General features: G+C 48.7%; 1 protein-coding gene and 1 long non-coding RNA gene across 2 annotated transcripts in view; one reads left to right on the top strand and one right to left on the bottom strand.

The window, feature by feature from the left end:
* Positions 1-21120, bottom strand: part of LOC144806148 (uncharacterized) — a 1180470-nt gene that overhangs the window by 460936 nt on the left and 698414 nt on the right. The window lies entirely within an intron of this gene.
* LOC144806145 (uncharacterized) overlaps positions 1473-21120 on the top strand; it is a 196750-nt gene continuing 177102 nt past the window's right edge. Inside the window, exon 1 of the mRNA XM_078672579.1 lies at positions 1473-1639. The gene's annotated coding sequence lies outside the window, so the exon portion shown is untranslated. The remainder of the gene's footprint in view (positions 1640-21120) is intronic.

Raw genomic sequence — 21120 nt, 5'->3', positions numbered from 1 at the left:
ATCCCTGGTGGCACAGCAGACACCTAAGTACTTTGTAGAGCACATTATTCCTTGGTAACAGAGGATTTTGAACTGGAGTATAAAAGAGGGATAGATGGTCCCACTTGTATACACACCTGGCAGGCAGGAGATGCATTCTAATCTGTCGCACTCTCACATTGCATCTATGCTACGCACACCAACACCCTAAACACACACTGGATGTTAGCACATAGTCTGGGCACAGGCAAAGAAATGGAGCATTACACGGGTGTGTCAGTAGGAAGCGACTCCACTGACCATGATGCAAAGATCGCATCAGGCTATTGATCCTTACAACAGGGTGCATTGCCACCACCGCTCTAGCTGTTAAACCCATGACAGTCCTCTGCCTTAAATAAGGGCACACTTGGTGTGACCCTCCAGGTCAAAGGACCGGTCCGTGACCTATCATAACCCCTTGTTCGAAGTTGCACAGTACTGGGGTGACAGGAAAATCTCATGTAAATTTCTTTTTTTTTAACTTTGTGGTAGATTTACCCCAGTAACATGTAGTTACTAGTTTGACGCCATGGACTGGGGAGTTGCCACGAGGAACAGATTCTTCTGCCTGTCAAACCACATGCCATTCACTATTTCATAGTGCTTTTCTGCTTTTATTTACCACTTGTTTTAAGCAGGTGGTATATATATGGTTGGGGGGGGGGGAGATTGGTGAAGTAGGGGAGGGATTGGTGAAGCAGGGGAGAGAAGGGGAAAACAGAGGGAAGAATTGTGTGTTTTCTGCAGTTTGTAAAAAAAACAGCATACGTCTTGGCTGCTTCTGCTGCACCCAGAGTCTTGTGCGTCTTTTCAGTCTAATTTTTCTGTCTGGAAAAAAATGGTGTCCTGTTTTTCTGCACCCATTAAATCCAGGTGCAGAAAAACCTAACAACTGATAATCAGGTGGAATAAAATGAACACATGAAAGTACGCCTTAATTTCATTGCCCTTGATTCATACTCTGGACAATAGTTGAGGGATAGGTCTAGGCATAGTCCTTGCAACACACAATAGATTTGCGTGCGGCAGAGGCCAGAACTCAAAAGTCAGGATACCAGATACAAGTTGGTGGTAACTCAGGGCAGGGGAAAACACCTGTTGTCCATGGGGAAATTCCCATCCCAGAAATCTACATTAAAAATTAATTAATAGTATTCTTTTTTAAATAGCTGTTTGGTGCCAGGGCATATGACTTTAATTTCTGCCTTTGGGATTCTATGTTACAACTCCATAGGGTACAGGTATCCTTTGTGAGTTTAATAAAATGTTGAAAATTCTACAAATCCTTACTCCTACATATAAGTATTTTCAGGCTACCATTCTACACTCTGCTCTGTCAGAAGAACAGCTCAACATTTTCAAAATTCTGCAATTCTGTATTGATTTGGCTTGTAAATTATTTTTGGAGAAATTTACATGCATTAACTATTTAATTTTAATACTATAGGTGATTGAAATTATGGACGAAAAAAGCACGATTTACCACCAGGCAACTGAATGTTAGTGCCATAAGAAGGATTATTCTGAAAAACTGAAGGACATCCAGCATTCTAAGTTTAAAAAAATTCCGAAATCTAGGTGTGGCGAGGAAGTGGGAGCTGAGGAAAGTACTATACCTGTAAGTGAAGTATCTAATTTTGCATTTCATTAACCCAGAGCAAGGTCATACCTGTGCACACAGCATCAGAAATAATGCCAGAAAGACCAATCAGAGCATCCTCATCTGAAATATTAGCAGAAAGACAAATTGCCTCAGCATGACAGCATAACATTCATCTAAAGCATCATGTAATCCCAGAGAGGAAGGACACACTGCATAAAAGAAAGTTATAACAAAAGGTTTCTTCTGCAGACCATCAAAGAAAAGACACTAAAGAAGACTCCGAAGCTGACACGCTAACAACCAAAAGATTGGAAAATCACCTTTGTTCAACAACCGTTTTTAACCAGTTACGCAAGTTTGAGACCATCTGACTCAGGATATAACACCTCGATCCACTCTGCTTACTCTTGCGAAAACCTTAAAAATTCACCACTTTATTGTGTTCATGACCATCTAAGATTGTTTCCTTTTTATTATGTACTGTTCTGTAATTCTATGTAAATCGCCTCAACATTATCTGTTGTGCAGGAGTGATACGTAAAACTGATTAAATGAGCATCGTTGCGCAATAGCTAATGTGAATAAATCCTCGTCTTCAGAACTACAAACCTTAACCTTACACCAAACATAGAAATGGTAAAAGGAACTGATGTTCTGCGACTGGTGAGCCACAACAGTACTGTGCATGTTCTTATTCCCTCAGTTACTGCCATTACGCCAGTGCAAAAAGGCACTTCTCCGTTTAATCATTAAATATCAGACTAACACCTTATCACTGCATTGCAAAGAACCTATACAAATAGATTTGAGAAAAACTTCAGTCACAAAATAAGTTGCTGCCAGAGAGGCTATAGCCAAAAGACTATTATCTGCTACAAACATTTCGACAGGTGTTACAGGGCTGCATCCAGACATATTTTGCTCAATTCAAGTGTTAAGAAGATTACACACAATATCTTTTACAGATAAATGCTGAACATTATCTAAACAAGCCCGACTCTAAAATCGGGTTCACTCTTACTGTGGCATATAAGCAAGAGAAAAGTAGAGATATTAACTCTAGGAGTACACCTTATAAAAACACGGGCTGTGAGAACAAATTCAGTGTTAAAACTTGCCTCAATCAAAGCAAAGTAACCCAAGTTGGGGAAAAAAGTTACCTGTGCCAAAAAAGATTCAGCCATAAATCTCATCTCACTGAATTTGAGAGAATGCTCACTGGGAAAAACCACTCTCAGTGCAAAGTATGCCAAAAAAGTTTCAGGCGTAAATCTTATCTCACTAAGCACATGCGAATCCACACTGGGGAAAAACCTTATCAGTGCTCTGAATGCCAGAAAAGGTTTAGTTTCAAACCTAGTCTAAATCTACATGCATTAACCCACTCTGTGGAAAAACCTTACCAGTGCCCTGAATGCCAGAAATGTCTCAGTGACCAAAACAGTCTCACTCGTCATATAAGAACCCACACTGGGGATAAACCTTATCAGTGCACGGATTGCCAGAAATGTTTCATTGAGAAAAACAGTCTCACTCAGCATAGAAGAACCCACACTGGGGATAAACCTTTTCAGTGCTCTGAATGCCAGAAATGTTTCAGTTACAAAAGCAGACTCATTGAACATACGAGAATCAAATGTGGGGAAAACCCTTATCAGTGCTCTGAATGCCCAAAACATTTCAAACTTAAATCACTTCTAACTGCACATGTGAGATTCCACACTGGGGAAAAACCTTATCAGTGCTCTGAATGCCAGGAAAGATTTTGTAACAAACAACGTCTTTCTCAACATGCAATAACCCATTCTGTGGAACAACCTTATCAGTGCTCTGAATGCCAGAAATGTTTCAGTGTAAAACGTAATCTCACACGGCATACAAAGATCCACACTGGGGCAAAACGTTATCAGTGCTCTGAATGCCACAAATGTTTCAGTGACAAAAACTGTCTCACTCAGCATACAAGAACCCACACTGGGGAAAAACCTTTTCAGTGCTCTGAATGCCAGAAATGTTTCAGTTACAAAAGCAAACTCATTGAACATGCAATAATCCATTCTGTGGAACAACCTTATCAATGCTCTGAATGCCAGAAATGTTTCAGTGTAAAAAGTAGTCTCACACGGCATACAAAGATCCACACTGGGGAAAAACCTTATCAGTGCTCTGAATGCCAGAAATGTTTCATTGACAAAAGAACTCTTTCTCAACATACAATAACCCACACTGGGCAAAAACCTTATCCATGCTCTGAATGTCAGAAATGTTTCAGAGACAAACGCAGTCTCACTCAACATATAAGAACCCACACTGGGGAAAAACCTTATCAGTGCTCTGAATGCCAGAAATGTTTCAGAGACAAACGCAGTCTCACTCAACATATAAGAACCCACACTGGGGAAAACCTTTATCAGTGCTCTGAATGCCCAAAACATTTCCACTGTAAATCACTTCTAACTGCACATTTGAGATTCCACACTGGGGAAAAACCTTATCAGTGCACTGAATGCGACAAATGTTTCAGGGTAAAAAGCAATCTCACTCAGCATATAAGAACCCACACTAGGGAAAAACCTTATCAGTGCTCTGAATGCCAAAAATGTTTCGGCCAAAAAAACAGTCTCATTATTCATATAAGAACCCACACTGGGGAAAAACCTTATCGGTGCTCTGAATGCCACAAATGTTTCAGTGAAAAAAACAGTCTCACTCAGCATATAAGAACACACACTGGGGAAAAACCATATCAGTGCTCTGAATGCCAAAAATATTTCTGCCAAAAAAACAGTCTCATTATTCATATAAGAACCCACACTGGGGAAAAACCTTATCGGTGCTCTGAATGCCACAAATGTTTCAGTGAAAAAACCAGTCTCACTCCGCATATAAGAACCCACACTGGGGAAATACCTTATCAGTGCTCCAAATGCCAAAAATGTTTCAGCCTTAAATGTAATCTCACTAAACATATGAAAATCCATACTGGAGAAGAAAATTATCAGTGCTCTAATTGTCAGAAAAGATTCAGAGGTAGAGATGGTTACAAGCGCCATAAGAAAACACACCATCAGAATATTTTAGTGCCAGAAAAGCATCAGTTTTAAACACAATCTCACTCTATATGAGCAGACGCACACAGGGAAAAAACATTACCAATGCTGTGAATGCCAGAAATTCCTATCTGATAGGCACAGCCTCACTAACCATAAGCGATTCTCCATATTGATGAAAAACCTTATGAGTGTTCTGAATGCCAGAAAAGCTCCAGAGAAAAACGCTATCTCACCATGAGAAACTCCACACTGGAGAAAATCCGTATGCCAAAAAAGCTAGTATCTGAAAGACAGAATCTGAAAGAAACACGTTCGTGTTGAATGAATGAATGAATGAATAGCATTTTTATACCGAGCAAAACTTAGCCCCAAGGGGCATCAAGGCGCCAGACAAACAAACAAAAGGTCCACATTACCAGATAGATGAACCAGGAAGCCACAAAAGGCGCAGTCCCTAATATGCCTGGGAGAAAAGCCAGGTCTTCAGGTGTTTTTTGAAGACTGCTAAAGAGGATTGGCTAGTGAGCTCCAAAGGGAGAGAGTTCCAGAGTTTAGGAGCTAGAACAGAAAAAGCTCTGCCTCTCCACTTTGCCTTTGTGAACTTGGGGACCACAAGCAAATTCTTGGAAGAAGACCGGAGGGTTCTACTGGGGGAATACACACACAGAAGGGCCCTGATACCTTCTGAGCCTGCGCCGTAAAAAGCACCATGGGCTAAGCACAGGAGTTTAAAGGTAATCCTAGAGGGGATGGGAGTTCCTGCCAAAAGTCTTGAATCATTTGAAAAGATACCATCCAGCGTATGGCCGGCCAAATGTGTGGGGCCAATGACCAGTTGACCCAAACCACATGCCGCTAGACCATCTACAAGTACTGCAGTATCCTTCGATTCTATGGCCTCTAAGTGAAAATTAAAATCGCAGAGAATACTGAAGTGGGGCTTATCAACGTAGGGCTCTATCAATTTAAGGATGTCATGGGCAAAGGTCGTTCTGGGGCCAGGAGGTCTATAACAGAGAATACCAGAGAAAGAGGCCGAGGGAAGGAAATTAATAGAGAAATACAAAGCCTCAAACTTATCAGAGGGTAAATAAAGAGGTTTAGTGCTACAAGTAAAAGTGTCTCTGAAAAGGATACCCAGGCCACCTCCCTTTCGTCCTGACCTATCCATTCTGGCCAAAGAATAGCCCTCGGGGACTGCCTCTACGAAGTCAGGGCCGGAGGTTTCAGAACCCCAGGTTTCGGTTATAAAGACCCAAGGGGGCCTTTTTTGAGAGACAAAGTCGTTGAAGGCAACATTATTACGAGCCAACGACCTAGCATTAAGGAGCAGGCCAGCCTCACTTAAATCGTTAGGAACGGGAAACTGACTTCCATATCTCCTAGATTTATTAAGACAATAATGGCGAGGGCGTATGGATCTAGAAACCCCTTTGCAACAGTTGAGATTAACCAGGTTGTCAGGAATAGAAGAGAAATGACACGGTTTAAACCCAGGTCTAAGTGCAAGAAGTGCAGAGTGGGAATATAACTCACGATTTTTATGAAGAGTAAAACGAGGTCCAGCCCAACTAGCCCCTTGCGCGTCCTTAGCGCGGACGGGCGCAACTTCGGCGCACGCCTGCTGCGCGCGTCCGCTGTGCGCGGAGAAAGTCATCCCGATTAAATATGGCCGGCCTGAGTCTGGCGCACCACCTTACCGGCACCAGCGAATGGGAGCGGGGGGACTAGCTGTCTGCCGCCGTGCCCTCCACGCAAACGGGAAAACCCGCGGGGGAACGGGGCACAGGCAGGTAGGGACCAAACAACACTAAGCAAAGCACCCAATGCACAGTAAAATGATTTCCAATTAAAATGCGAGAAGTTTTAAAATTCGGCGATATATGAAAAGTCAATTCTAAAATAGCAGCAGTAAAGACCAGTTAGCAGCAAGTCAATTCAAATTATTTTAGAGCAATCGGGCATAGTAAGTCATGCACCGGTAACAAGAACCAACCGAGGATTCCAGTCGTCCCGATTAAATATGGCCGGCCCCGAGTCTGGCGCACCACCTGACCGGCACCAGCCAATGGGAGCAGGGGGACTAGCTGTCTGCCGCCGTGCCCTCCATGCAAACGGGAAAACCCGCTGTGGAACGGGGCACAGGCAGGTAGGGACCAAACAACACTAAGCAAAGCACCCAATGCACAGTAAAATGATTTCCAATTAAAATGCGAGAAGTTTTAAAATTCGGCGATATATGAAAAATCAATTCTAAAATAGCAGCAGTAAAGACCAGTTAGCAGCAAGTCAATTCAAATTATTTTAGAGCAACCGGGCATAGTAAGTCATGCACCGGAGAATTCCTTACCTTAGAATTACCCCCAGGCATCAGACTGGATACGGAAAGTTTTTCGTCAGCAGTACCCCTGCACGTCGGTAGGCCTCGTCTGCGGCTCCGTGTCGGTGTCGTGATCGCCGGAATGATATCGCTGGAGTACTTAGACGCCGCCCTCGCGCGCTGACGTCAGTTCTTCTTTTTTCCGCGCCAGTTAGCGCAGATCCGGGAAGAGCACGTACCTTTAGTCATTTTTTGACTAACTTTTTGGACATTTTTGTCTATCTTTGTCGAGTCGACTCGACTCCTGGTGCCAGTAGGGATGCCCGGTTTAAAGCTGTGTGACGCCTTTAACCGACTGATGTCTGTTACCGACCCCCTCCGCCGGTGTCCCTACTGTTTGGGGGGCGACCACGATGACCAGTCGTGCCCTGACTGCCGGGCCTTGACGTCGAAGGCTAGGCGGGAGCGTTCCCGTAAGCTCCTCGAGCTCCGGCAGTCGACTCTGTGTCGCTCGAGGTCCCAGTCGGGGAGGAAGTCGAGGAACTGGTCCCGGAGCCGCAGTCATCACCGATCATCCGGATCCAAGTCCTCGCACTCGGGTAAGTCGAGGCATGTCAAAAAGAAGCAGTGTTGCTCTTCGGACTCCCCTCGCCACTCACGCGGCTCAGGAGTCGCATCCTGTCCCACACCCTCCGCTCCCTGGACTCAATGCGACTCCGGGCGATATTAGAGACTTCCTCATTGCCAAGAGGACTCTCTTCCCGCCGTCGACACCTGCCGGCGCGGCTTCGGGCCCGCGGGCCCGACTGGGAGTCTTAACTTGCTGGCGGCTTCGGCCCCGGTGCCGTCGGCAACTTCGGTCTCGGCGTGCAGGACCCCGTGGGATCCAGGCCTGGATCCCGGTCGACGCCAGTTGACCTTATGACTCCTCCGCTGGTGCTGACCCCGGCGCCATCCTCGGACAACACCGTCCCTGGTTTTAGCCCCAGTCCCGGTTCGGCGTCAGAGCAGCGCGTCTCCGACGTCGATGGGTGAGCCCTTCACCCATGTCATTTATGCAAGTGTGGCTCACTGGTTAGAAGAGGCAGACCCTGAAGAAGAGGCAGACCCTGAAGCAGAGGTCAGACCTGGGACCAGGGTTCAATTCCCGACGCGGCAGGGTCTTGAGCCCATATGTCCACGGACTCGACAATTCTCGCTTCGGTGCCTACTCGAATCACGGGTTCACACTCTGCAACTCTGGGCAATAGCTTGCTTAATCTCCACTACGGCCCCCCCGCGGTGGGATGCCTGGCTTTCACCTTGGGGATGCCCAGTAGGGGTTATCTCACAGGGAACAGCCAGGACGGGTTCCCAAAGCAAGCGCCTTGAGACCTATCGTTGATAAGGCGCTATATAAGAACCTTTGACATTTTATATTTGACATGCCTGTTAATCAGGACACGGATCAAGGGGAGGACTGGGAGGGGTCTGAGGACCCTCTGACACAGCAGTGCCAGTTAAGTCAGGACTGGGCAGATGAGCTGGGGGATGCCAGTGGTCTAGACACTTTGCCTGACACTGGTTTTCTCTCTCCTCCCTCCGTGACTACGGAGGAGGGGGCTACTTATGCTGTGGTGTTGCGCAGGGCGGCAAAGGCCCTAGCCCTTGAGCTCCCTGCAGCAGCGTGAGGACTAACTTCCTCACCGAGGTGCTTCAACCGCCAGTCAGCTCTACGAAGCCTCTGCTGCCGTTTAATGAGGCCCTCACTGACTTTCTGATGGGCACTTGGTCCAAGCCCTCCACAGTTCTCCCTGTGGATCAGTACGTGGACCGACGCCAACGCCCGGCTCCGGGCAAACCCTGCTTTCTGTCCACCCACTTTTTTTTTTTTTTTTTTTTTTTTTTTTTTTTTACATCAAAACCCCTTCAGACGCTGTGGGCGCTCATACCGAAAAATACTGCTATTGGTTCCAAGAGGCCATCCATGCCTATAATCAACCATTAAGCGAAAACTTTATTTACAAATTATTCAGGTGGTTCTTAGGCGACATCATCACGTTGCTTGTTAAGTATTTCGGAATTGCTTTCTTTCACAGTTTTTAAATAAAGCTTGTCCAGAGTTATAAAAAGTCTCCCCAGTTTTCAATAGCGCTGGTTGATACACTAGCTTGTTTCGGATTTTTTTGACGACATCATCAGAATCGTATTCCTGCCCTATTGAACTGAGGGTTAGCCATCACGCTCTTCATAAAGATAACTGTGATCTACATGTAAATTTTCCACCCATAGACCATAAATAGGCTGACAGACGATTTAAGGTTCACACGTTATGATTCCTGAATCCAGCCAACTTACTTATGCTTAAATGAATTTTTAGACATTTTCAAGTGGTTCTCCCGAAGAAGGCGTGTGTAACGCCGAAACGCGCGTAGAGATTACCTATTCATCCACTTGGTTGTTTTTATGATTATATTTCGTTTTTTATTCATGTATGTAATTTGATTTTAAACATGATGGATTGTATATGCTGAAATCTTCCAAAGTACTTATCTTATTTACTGATTGTCACATGTTTTTTAATAAATCTATGTTGTACATTTTTACAAATAAATTAGACGTATACCATATTGCTTCTTATTTTCACTGTTCTGTACACTGCTTCAATTTTTTTCACCTTTATCATTGTTGTGTGTAACTGTACCTAACATCCTCATAGGACCCCAAAGTTGCCTAGGTATTGTTATTTTGATAAATATTGTGCCCTGACCTAGGAACTTGCCACTAGTTTCAGGGGGTCCCTTTCTTATATGTTCAATTTCTGTCCACCCACTCCACCCCCGAGAGTCTGGTTATCCAGGCCTCCACGTCCCAGACCGCATTCCCGACCGCTCCGCCGGATCAGGAATCCAAAAGGCTAGATCAGTTTGGCAAGAAACTGTTCTTCTCGGTCAGCCTAGGATTGCGGTCCATTAACACTGCATGCCTTTTGGGCTGTTACACCCACTCTCTGGGATACGGTGGTGGACGTGCTGCCCCAGTGTCCGGCGGATGCCCAGACACGGCTCGCCCAGGCTGTCGCTACCGGCCGAGACGCAGCACGGTATTCCATCCGATGTGGACTTGACACCACGGACTCGCTGGGCAGAGCAAATTCAACGACTGTGGCGATTACTCGTCACGCCTGGCTGAGGTCCGCCAGTTTTTCAGGAGATGTCCAGAACACACTCATGGACATGCCCTTTGATGGCCGTCTCCTCTTTGGCGACAAAGCAGATAGCGAGCTTGAGCGCTTTAAGGACTTCAGGGCTATGGCCAAGTCCTTGGGCCTGTCGGGCCAGCGCCTGCAAACTTCTGCTTTTCGTCTCTTTCGGGGCCACGGAAGGGGCACCCCTACACGTTTGTACAGCCTCAACACGGTCGCGGACGTGCTGCCTGCCGTGGCGGAGCAGGAGGTCAGAGAGCCGGTCAGTCCACATCAGCTCCCGCAGCTTCTGCCTCAAAGCCTTCCTAGTCTGAGCTTTCAGGCTCATTCCACGCCAGTCGGAGGTAGGGTTTGCCATCACGTACTCCACTGGCGTTCCATCACTTCGGACAGGTGGGTGCTGCAAATCATCCGAAGGGGCTACTCCCTCCCCTTTGAGGCGACCCCTCCAGCCATGCCACCACAGTACCATGTCGGGGGATCACTTGCAACTTCTGCGAGAGGAAGTTACGGCCCTCTTGGCCAAGGGGGCCATCGAGCGCGTTCCTGGTCCAGAAGTAGGACGTGGTTGTTATTCCCACTACTTTCTGGTTCCAAAGAAGGGCAAAGGGGGCCTGTGCTCTACCTTGGACCTCAGGAGCGTCAACGGCTTCCTCCTGAAGGAGAAGTTCAAGATGCTGACTTTAGCTCAGGTTCTGGCTGCCGTAGACCCTGGAGACTGGATGGTAGCGTTGGACGTGCAGGACACCTATTTCCATATTCATGTCCTGCTGACCCACCGGCGTTACATGCGGTTCATGGTAGGCCACGAGCACTTTCAGTTTACCGTGCTCCCCTTCTGCCTTACCAGTGCCCCCCGGGTGTTCACTAAAGTGATGGCAGTAGTTGCAGCTCATCTGCGGAGATTAGGGGTTCCAGTCTTCCCCTATCTCGACCACTGGTTGTTGAAGGCGGGCTCGCCCCAGACAGTCGTCTTCCACCTCCAGAGTACGGCCGGTCTCCTGCACCCGCTGGGGTTCTCCATCAACGTGCCGAAGTCACACCTGAGTCCCTCTCAGAAGATCCTCTTCATCGGAGCGGTTCTACACTCGGCGCAGTTTTGGGTGTATCCTCCCGAGCAGCGGGTTTGGGATATTCAGGCTCTGTTTCCAATCTTTCAGCCTTTATCCAGAGTTTCGGTCAGAATGACCCTGCGGCTCCTGGGGCTGATGGCCTCCTGCATCCTGCTGGTACATCACGCCAGGTGGCGGATGCGGGCTCTCCAGTGGGACCTGAAGTTACAGTGGGCACAGCATCAGGGCAACCTGACTGACCAAGTCCTGATCTCGAAGGGCACTGCGAGACAGCTGCAGTGGTGGCTCATGGACCGCGATTGGGTCAGTGACAGATCCCTCTCCCTTCCCCAACCGGAGCACACAGTGGTGACGGGTGCGTCCCTCCTAGGATGGGGTGGCCACATGGGACAGGCGGAGATCCGAGGCCTCTGGTCTCCGGCTCCATATCAACCTTCTGGAGCTGCGGGCGATCCGACTTGCACTGAAGACATTCCTTCCCTCTGTCCGGGGAAGTGTAGTGCAGGTGTTCACGGACAACACCACCGCCATGTGGTACTGCAACAAACAAGGCGGGGTGGGGTTGTGGACCCTATGTCAGGAGGCTCTGCGCCTCTGGACATGGCTGGAATATCAGGGCATCACCCTGGTGGTTCAACACCTGGCAGGTTCGCCGCACACCAGGGCGGACGAACTTAGCCGCCGGTGCATGATCGATCACGAATGGCGTCTGTACTCGGACGTGGCGCAAGGTCTCTTTCAGCAGTGGGGAGAGCCTTGGTTAGATCTATTCGCCACCGAAGAGAACGCGCAATGTCTTCAGTTCTACACGTTGGATTTTCCAAGGCGGCACTCGCTCGGCGACGCTTTTCGTCGCGAGTGGAGTTGCGGTCTGTTGTACGCCTTTCTGCCTATCCCACTTCTGCCCAGAGTGCTGAAGAAGATCAGGCGTGACCGGGCCCAAGTCATCCTTGTGGCTCCGGATTGGGCACGAAGATACTGGTATCTCGAGCTACTCAGAATGTGAATCGATCCCCCGATTCGACTGCCTCTTCAGGAGGACCTTCTGTCATAGCAGCAGGTGTCCTCCACCCGAACCTGTCCAGCCTCCACCTCCATGCGTGGAGATTGAGCAGCGACAGTTGAGGCCATTTGACTTGCCTCCTGAAGTCTGTGATGCTATTCTGCCAGACAGGCGTCCCCCCACAAAAACGGTATATGCCTGCAGGTGGAACAAATTTGTGGCATGATGCACAGCAAAGGCTGTGGATCCTCTCTCTGCCCCTCTTTCAGAGGTTTTCCTCTTTCTTCTTTCTGTCGCCCAGCAGGGCTCTGTCCTGGGCACTATCAAGGGCCATCTTTCGGCCATTTCAGCCTTCTTGTGGCTTCCTGGTCAGCCTTCTATTTTCAAGTTCCTTGTTGTAAATAGATTCTTGAAAGGCATCACACACATGTTTCCTCCTGTTCCTTTCCTGATGCCTCAGTGGGACTTGAATCTGGTTCTTACCTTTTTGATGTGCGCTCCCTTTGAGCCACTTCATAATTGCCCTCTCCGTCTTCTGACCCTAAAGACTGCTTTCCTGGTTACCATCACCTCGGCCAGAAGAGTGAGTGAGCTCCAGGCTCTTAGCCTGCTTTCCTCTCTGTCCATCCGGACAAAGTTGTTATGAGGACTCGTCCTTCTTTTCTACCCAAGGTGGTTACTGCCTTTCACATCGGACAGACCATTACCATGCCCACCATCTTTCCGCCTCCACATCCCTCAAAAGAGGAAGAGAGGCTCCACCGTCTGGACCTAAAACGTGCGCTCTCCTTTTACCTGAACCGCACACAACTGTTCCAGGTGGACGACCAACTCTTTGTTGGCTACGTGGGAGCTAAGAAGGGACAGGCAGTGCACAAACGGACCATCTCTCGTGGGTCGTTTTGTGCATCAAGATCTGTTATTCCTTGGCTAAAAAGGAACCTCTTATGGGGCTGCGCGCCCATTCCACTCAGGCTACAGCGGCTACTACTGGTTTGAGACGGGGAGTCCCTTGCTGGACATTTGTCAGGCAGCTACGTGGGCCTCGCTGCACACGTTTGCCAAGCATTACTGCCTGGAGAGCCAAGGCCGGAGAGACTTCTTCTTTGGCCGTTCTGTTCTCTAGGACTTCCTGGTGTGATTTTGGTTCGCAGACCCACCAACGGGGTTGGTATTGCTGGGGTATCTATTCTAAGGTAAGGAATCTAACACTAACGTGTTTCTTTCAGATGCACAATTTACTTACCATCGGTAACAATATATCTGTAAGAAACATTATTTAGTGTTAGATTCCTTACCGCCCCACCCATCCTCCCAGTTTCTGCGAACCGATATCTAGGGTTCAGGAATTTCCCTGTCAGGGCCCTAGTTTCATGGTACCAGTGTCTGTTTCTTGCATGGGTCTGCGTTCCTGGCGCAGAAAGCTATGTACAGAACTGACGTCAGCGAGGGTGGCGTCTAAGTACTCCAGTGACGTCATTTTGGTGATCACAATGACGGACGCGGAGCCGCAGACGACGCCTACCGACACGCAGGGGTACTGCTCACGAAAGTCAAATTCCACCAAGCAGTTCCAGCGCCTGTTCGTCGTACCAAACAACTGCAGCCAATGAATCCTGGGCTCGCTGTCAAACAAGTTCAAGTGTGACTCCTGATGAGACCATCGCCATTGACTGTCTTGTCTGTGAGAAGCTGCTCCAGCCCTCCTGTGATGGTGGGCTGGAAGACCTTCACCGCCAAGTGAAATGCTCACAACTCCAACAGCTTGATGTGGAGTTGGGTATCTGCCGCTGACGAGGGTTCCCTAATCTCTGTCTCCCATAAGGCCTTCCCATCCCATTCCAGAAGAGATACATGCGTCCCTGTGCCAGAAGTAGGTCATGGTTGCTATTCCCACTACTTCTTGGTACCCAAGAAGGACAAAGGCCTGCGTCCTATCTTAGACCTCAGGGACATCAACCGGTTTCTCCGGAAGGAGAAGTTCAAGATGTTAACCTTAGCTCAGGTCTTGTCTGCCCTCGACCCTGGAGATTTGATGGTAGCGTTGGACTTGCAGGACGCTTACTTTCACACCCCCGTCTTGCCTGCCCACTGGCGCTACCTACGGTTCATGGTAGGCCACAAGCTTTTTCAGTTTACCACGCTCCCCTTTGGCCTTACCAGCGCCCCTAGGGTGTTGACGAAAGTGATGGCGGTGGTCGCAGCTCATGTGCGCAGATCAGGGATTCCCGTCTTCCCCTATCTCGATGACTGGCTGTCTCCCACCTCCAGACTACAGCGGACTTCCTGCATTTGCTGGGGTTCACAGTTAACGTGCGGAAGTCGCACCTGATTCCCTCCCATAAGTCCTTTGAATCAGAGCGGTTCTGTCACAGCGCAGTTTTGGGTCTATCCTCCGGAGCAGCGAGTCCAGGATATTCGGTCTATGATACCGAAGTTTCAGCCTCCTTCCCGGTTTTCTGTGAGAATGACCTTGAGGCTGATGGACCTCATGGCCTCCTGCATCGTGCTGGTGGATCATGCCAGATGGCATATCCGGGCTCTGCAGTGGGACCTGAAGTTCCAGTGGGCGCAGCAGCAGGGGAATCTTCCCGATGACGTTCAGATCTCGGAGGGGACTGCAAGTCAGTTGCAGTGATGGCTCACGAACCAGGATTGGGTAAACGGCAGATCCCTCTCCCTTCCTCAACCTGAGTTCACAGTAGTGACGTATGCTTCACTCCTGTGATGGGCCGGCCATATGGGAGAGGCGGAGATCAGAGACCTCTGGTCTCCGGCGGAGTCCAGGAACCACATCAACCTTCTGGAGCTCTGGGCGATTCATCTTGCACTGAAGGCATTCCTTCCTTCTGTTAAAGGAAGAGTTGTGCAGGTGTTCACGTACAACACCACCGCCATGTGGTACTGCAACGAACAGGGCAGGGTGGGGTTGTGGACCCTATGTCAAGAGGCTCTTCTCCTTGGACATGGCTTAAACATCGGGGCATACCTCTGGTGGTTAAACAACTAGCAGGTTCACTGAACGCCAGGATGGACAAACTCAGTGCCTCATGGATCACAAATGGCATCTTCACTCGAAGGTGGTGCAAGGTCTCTTTCAGCAGTGGGGAGAGCCTTGGTTAGATCTATTCGCCACTGAAGAGAGCACGCAATGTCAGCAGTTCTGCGTGTTAGAGTTTCCAAGGCGGCTCTCGATCGGCTACCCTTTCCGTCGCGAGTGTAGTTGTGCCTGTACCACTTCTGCCAAGATTGCTGAAGAAGATCAAACGCGACAGGTCCCAAGTCATTCTTCTGGCTCCTGACTGGGCACGAAGAGTCTGGTACTCCGAGCTCTTGAGCATGGCCATCGATCCTATTGTTATCAGATTTCTGAAGTGCATTACTCCTCTCTTTCCTCCTTCTCCTTTTGTAATGCCCCAGTGGGACTTGAATCTTTTCCTCACTTATCTTATGTGTGCTCCCTTTGAGCCCCTACATAATCATCCACTTTGCCTCATTGGAAGACTGCTTTTTTGCTTGCCATCACCTCTGCTCGCAGGGTGAGTGATCTTCAGGCTCATCTTCCAGACCTCCCTTTCTTGCTGTCCATCCGGACAAAGTAGTCCTCCATATAAGCCCTCTTTTCTGCCCAAAGTGATTGCCTCTTTCCACATAGGTCTCACCATCGCATTGCCTACCTTCTTCCCGCCTCTGCACCCTTCCAAAGAGGAGGGGAGATTCAACTGTCTGGACCCAAAACGTGCGCTGTCTATCTACCTTGACCGCACTAATGACTTCCGGGTGGACGATCAACTCTTTACAGATTATGTGGGCACCAAGAAAGGTCGGCAGTGCACAAAGATACCATCTCTCGATGGGTCGTCCTATGCATTAAGATCTGTTATTCTTTGGCTAAAATGGAACCTCCAGTAGGACTGCGCACCCACTCAACCAGGGCAAGGGCAGCCACTACTGCTTTGGGACGTGGAGTTCCGCTGGTTGACATCTGTCACACAGCCAAGTGGGCATCCCTGCACAAATTTACTGTGCATTACTGCCTGGACAGCCAAGTCCGGAGAGATGGCTTTTTCGGCCGTTCTGTTCTCCAGGACTTCTTGGTGTGAACTTAGTTTGCAGAACCTCCTACGGGGTTGAAATTGCTGGGGTATCTATTCCAGGGTGAGTAATCTATAACTAATAGTCTCTTTCAGATGAACTAGTTACCTTCGGTAATGATGTATCTGTAAGAGACATATATTAGGTATAGATGCCTTACCGCCCCACCCATCCTCCCCATTCTGTACACTGACTTGTAGGGATAGGGATTCCCTTGCAGGTCCCTAGTTTTCTGCACCAATGGCCAGTGTCTTGCATGGGTCTGCGCTTCTAGCATTGAACATTGTGTCAAAACTGTGGTTAGCGCTCAGGAGCGGTGTCTAAGTAGACACCGCTGCGTCATCCTGGCGACCACAGCGCCGATGACGGACGCGGAGTCGACCGATGCCACCTACCGACACGCAGGGGTACTGCTAAGAAAAAATTTCTTCGGATCCAGTCTGACGCCTGGGGGTAATTGTAAGATAAGGAATATATAACTAATATAAGTCTCTTACAGATACACTAATACCGAATGTAAGTAACTTGTTCGATTTGTGCCTGCCAGGTATGGTGCATCAATTGAGGGCAGATAATGAACAACATTAAGATATAAAGAAAACTGGGTGGGTGCCAGGGCACAGCCTTGGCAAACACCTTAATTGATAGGAAATCGTTCAGTCACCTGGCCCTGGGTTCTCCAGCGAACCTGGGCATAATCGTGGATATCTTCTACCTGAAGCCGGTCTGAAAGGAAGATACGTTGGCCATAGCAGCAGTCCATTCCTCAATCTTGCTCAAGACCAATTGGGCAGAAATTTTCTTTGCACAGTTGATCAAGCTGATCAGCCTGTAATTGGCTGGATGGAATCAATCCCCCTTCTTATATAACGGGACGACGTCCGCTCCCTTCCAAGAGTCTGGTACTGGGGCACCACTGATAATGGCATTAGTTAAGAAAAGGTTATACTAAGACAATTAATCTCTTTCTAGACAAAGGATATATGCTGCAATGCTGTCTAATCCTGGAGCTCTACCTCTGGTTATTGCATCCAGAGCTGCGGATGTTGGCCAGGTTAAGGAAACTGCCAGGTTTAGCTATAGAATTGTCTGTTTACACAGTCCTCAGCACAGTGTTCGGCTCATTAAATGGAGTTACTGAATAAAGATTGTAGGAATGATCTTCCCAGGTCTGGGGAGAAATTTTATTTTGCAGAGGGGAAGCAGAGACTTTGAGAAGTTGGCCTGATATATGATGTTCACTAGTTCTAGTGACCACCTTGTATCAGTCCAAACAACCCTTATGGTGATTGGTTGTAAGTCAACCTTATAGACCAGCTATCCTATTGGTAGCATGGACAAAGCAGTCTTAGGCTAAACTCTTTTGGCATGTGAAGCCGGCTGTATTGCCATATGTAACCCCTTGAACAACAAGTGAAAGGACGCCACACAGGATATATATTGAAAATATATATGTATTTATTTACTACAAATAGTCCCCTGAACTCTTATGAGCACAGAAGCAAACACGTTAACCTCATGCGCGCTAGCAGAATTCCGCTCGCACGCTGAGATTTTCAAAAACGCACTTTACGTGACGAGCTGGGCTCGTCATCACTTATCATCATCGTCATCACAGGAGGCTACGCCATGACGAGCCCAGCTCGTCATCAGCGTGGAAGGAGTTAAAACAATTCAATTGATAAGTATACAAAGTTGCACAAAATATGGATAGGGCCGGGTGGCCCCTAAAACCATATACTAAAGAAGTGGTATAAGTACCACGAGTCGAAAGGAAGTAAGGCCTAGGGCCTTGGGAATCGCTGGGGCTACGAGGATCTAACTAAGGTTAGGATATAGGAGGCCCACGGGATCTGGTTTGCAGTGCGCAAAGTTAGAAGCAGTTCACATTGAAATCAATGGATGCGTAAACGTTTTAAAGTTAAAGGTAGGAAGTCTTCCGGTCAGTCTAGAACTTAACCCTTTGGAATCTGGACACTAGGAGAGTGGAACTATTTGGGAGCACCGGAGTACTCGTGTTACCTCACCTGCAGGAAGCGGGTGCAGTGGTGCCAAAGTGTGTCGGGATTCTGCAGGAGTTCAGATGGAGCCAGATGGAGTGTTGATGCTGCAGGCGACCTGATGTGAAGAGTTCCGGTGGATCCAAGGGTGGATCTGAAGTGATTAAGACCTGAAAGCAGAGGGGACAATGTTCAAAGTCACTAGCCAGTGACCGGCGTGGAACCAGGAAGGAACCAGGCGTTGTCGGGTGCAAACAGGTGATGTCGTGAAGCTTTTCTCTTCAGGCACGTGGACCAGGTGACGATGACGACGACCAGGAGTCACTCACGAGCTGTCCCACGAAGGCTCTAGTTGATGGCGGTGTCGGCTTCTTGATCGGAGCAAACAGGCCTTGGCTAATGCAAGCCACGCAGGAAACAAAGAAGGCTTCTCTCTCGGACCAGCAAGGTCAGAGGGGTTGCTGCTTTTAGGAGCAGCAAGGGCCAGTCTGGAGCAACCAGACCCGCCGTGGAAAGTTGTTGTTTGGTTGCCAAAATGGCCACTAGCCAGCGGGTTAGCAACCGGGAAGGTGCGTCGAGTGGAGCAAAGCAAAACGGCCCCACGCCGATCTTGTGAGAGCTGGGGGGCTGGTCCTTGGTGCAAATGTAGCTCGGTGGTGGGGCTTCTTATGACCCCAAGCACAGCGGTGAGGGTGCCTCAGGTGCTGCGCAGTCAGCTTCTAGTGGACTTTCCAAGAGGTCCGGTCCCACGTCTCAGGTCGCCTCCTCTCGTCTCAGCTTTGCAGGGACTGTGGATCGGGCTGGTAGATGTCTGGGAGTCTGGTTCTTGTCTGGCTCCGGCTCGAGGCGGCGGCAAAGCAAGTCGTTGATCGCTAGATGGTGCCTGTGTTCACAGGGTGGTCACTCCTTGGCCACAAGGGAGATTCTTCAGTCTTCTGAGCAGCAGAATGTCGAAGGTCCAGAGTTTCTTCTTCTTCAAGCGTAGTTCAGGATAATCTAAAGTCTTGAGACACAGCTCCTACCTTTAAACCAAATCAAGGGGCTGGATTACCTACTAGGTCCCTCCTATGGGTGGGACCAGGAAGGGGGGTGGTTACACCCCCTTTCCTTTGTCCAGTTTCGCGCCAGAGCTGGGGCTAGAGTGCCCCAGCACCGGTTTGAACTGGCATTTGCACGGGGACACCTTGTGTGCCCCGGGCATGTCTGATTCTATTCAGCCCTCCCTAACCCACTACACAAAATCCTGTCTGGGGTGGTGCTAGCACCTCCCAAGGCAGGAAACCCTTTGTCCAAGCCTCCCTTGCTGGAAGGACTCCCAGCAGCAGGAGGTCAGACTTGTGTCTGTGGTGGCAGCATCCATTTTGTGATGCTGAGGCTCTGTTTAACTTTAACCGGCGTTCAGGTTCTGTACATGTCGTGTCCCTCTAGAAGGGTGTAATGCTACCCCCGTTGCCATAATTGGCGAGGGGGTAGTATTCCAATTCGTATGACACCTTACTCGACATGTTTTGATAATGTCAAACCAGAGTTAGCATTTAACCGCGAGGTTCATAATGCACTTAAGAGTATATGGTATGACGCTATCAGGAACCAGCTAAAGGACATGGTTCCGAAAGCTGCAGACAGGCTCAGCTCATGCTAGAGCACTATCTCACACATAACCAAGCACTCTGCCGCCAGGATTGGTAAGGCCTGCCATAGGAGTGACTTATAGGTTACTGTGTGTCCTTTGTATGTTAGATCTAGAGATACTATACCTAAAGCAAAGGGTGATTACACCACCTTGCCCCAGCTGAGTGATCAGCCAGTTGTGTCAAAGTTGTGTTAAAGAGTAAGGCCAGGCCAGGGGTGGCACAATACGTGCTGCAGCCCCTGGTAGGCCTCGGATGCACCTATGCCCTGGGTACCTAGGGTACACTGTACAGGGGCTCACAAGGTGATCCATGTTCCAATTGGTAATGCACCTAAAGTGCATTGGTATAAATTTAGAGTGAGAACAGCAGGCTGTGGGTCTGATTGGCAGGCCCACAGCCACATTAAGTCAAAAACCAGTGAAGCAAAAAGCAAATAATTGGGGTGACCATAGGATAGCAGACCCTACTCTCCTACACCCCCCCCCCCCCCCAACGCAGGGACAATAGACTAACCTTGACCAGTTGTGTCTTCTTGTTCTAAGTGGAAGTACCTGGAGAGACCATCTGCATTACCATGGTCAGTCCCTGGGCGGTGCTCCCCTGTAAAGTCCATCCCCTGTAGGGAAATGGACCACCTGAGCAGTTTGGGGTTTTCACCCTTCATCTGATTTAGCAACAAGAGGGGCTTATGGTCGGTCTGAATCTTGAAGTGAGTCCCAAATAAGTATGGTCTCAACTTCTTCAGGGCCCACACCACAGCAAAGGCCTCCCTCTCAATGGCTGACCAACGTTTCTCTCTAGGGGTCAGCCTTCTGCTAATAAAAGCAATGGGCTGGTCTTGACCATCTACATTAAGTTGTGAAAGCACAGCTCCCACCCCCAACTCGGAAGCATCTGTTTGGACAATGAACATTGTGGAGTAGTCAGGACTCTTTAAGATAGGTGCAGAGCACATGGCCTTCTTCAGGTCTTCGAATGCCTTTTGACAGCTAACTGTCCACTGAACCTTCTTGGGCATTTTCTTGGAAGTGAGGTCATTAAGAGGAGTCACAATGGACCCATAATTCTTAACAAACTTTCTGTAGTACCCAGTCAGGCCCAAGAAAGCTCTGACCTGAGTCTGGGTAGTTGGAG

Source organism: Lissotriton helveticus (assembly GCF_964261635.1).
Source record: "Lissotriton helveticus chromosome 1_1 unlocalized genomic scaffold, aLisHel1.1 SUPER_1_unloc_5, whole genome shotgun sequence".
Taxonomy (NCBI): Eukaryota; Metazoa; Chordata; class Amphibia; order Caudata; family Salamandridae; genus Lissotriton; species Lissotriton helveticus.
The sequence above is the reverse complement of the archived record's forward strand: the minus strand, read 5'-3'. Positions and strand labels throughout refer to the sequence as shown.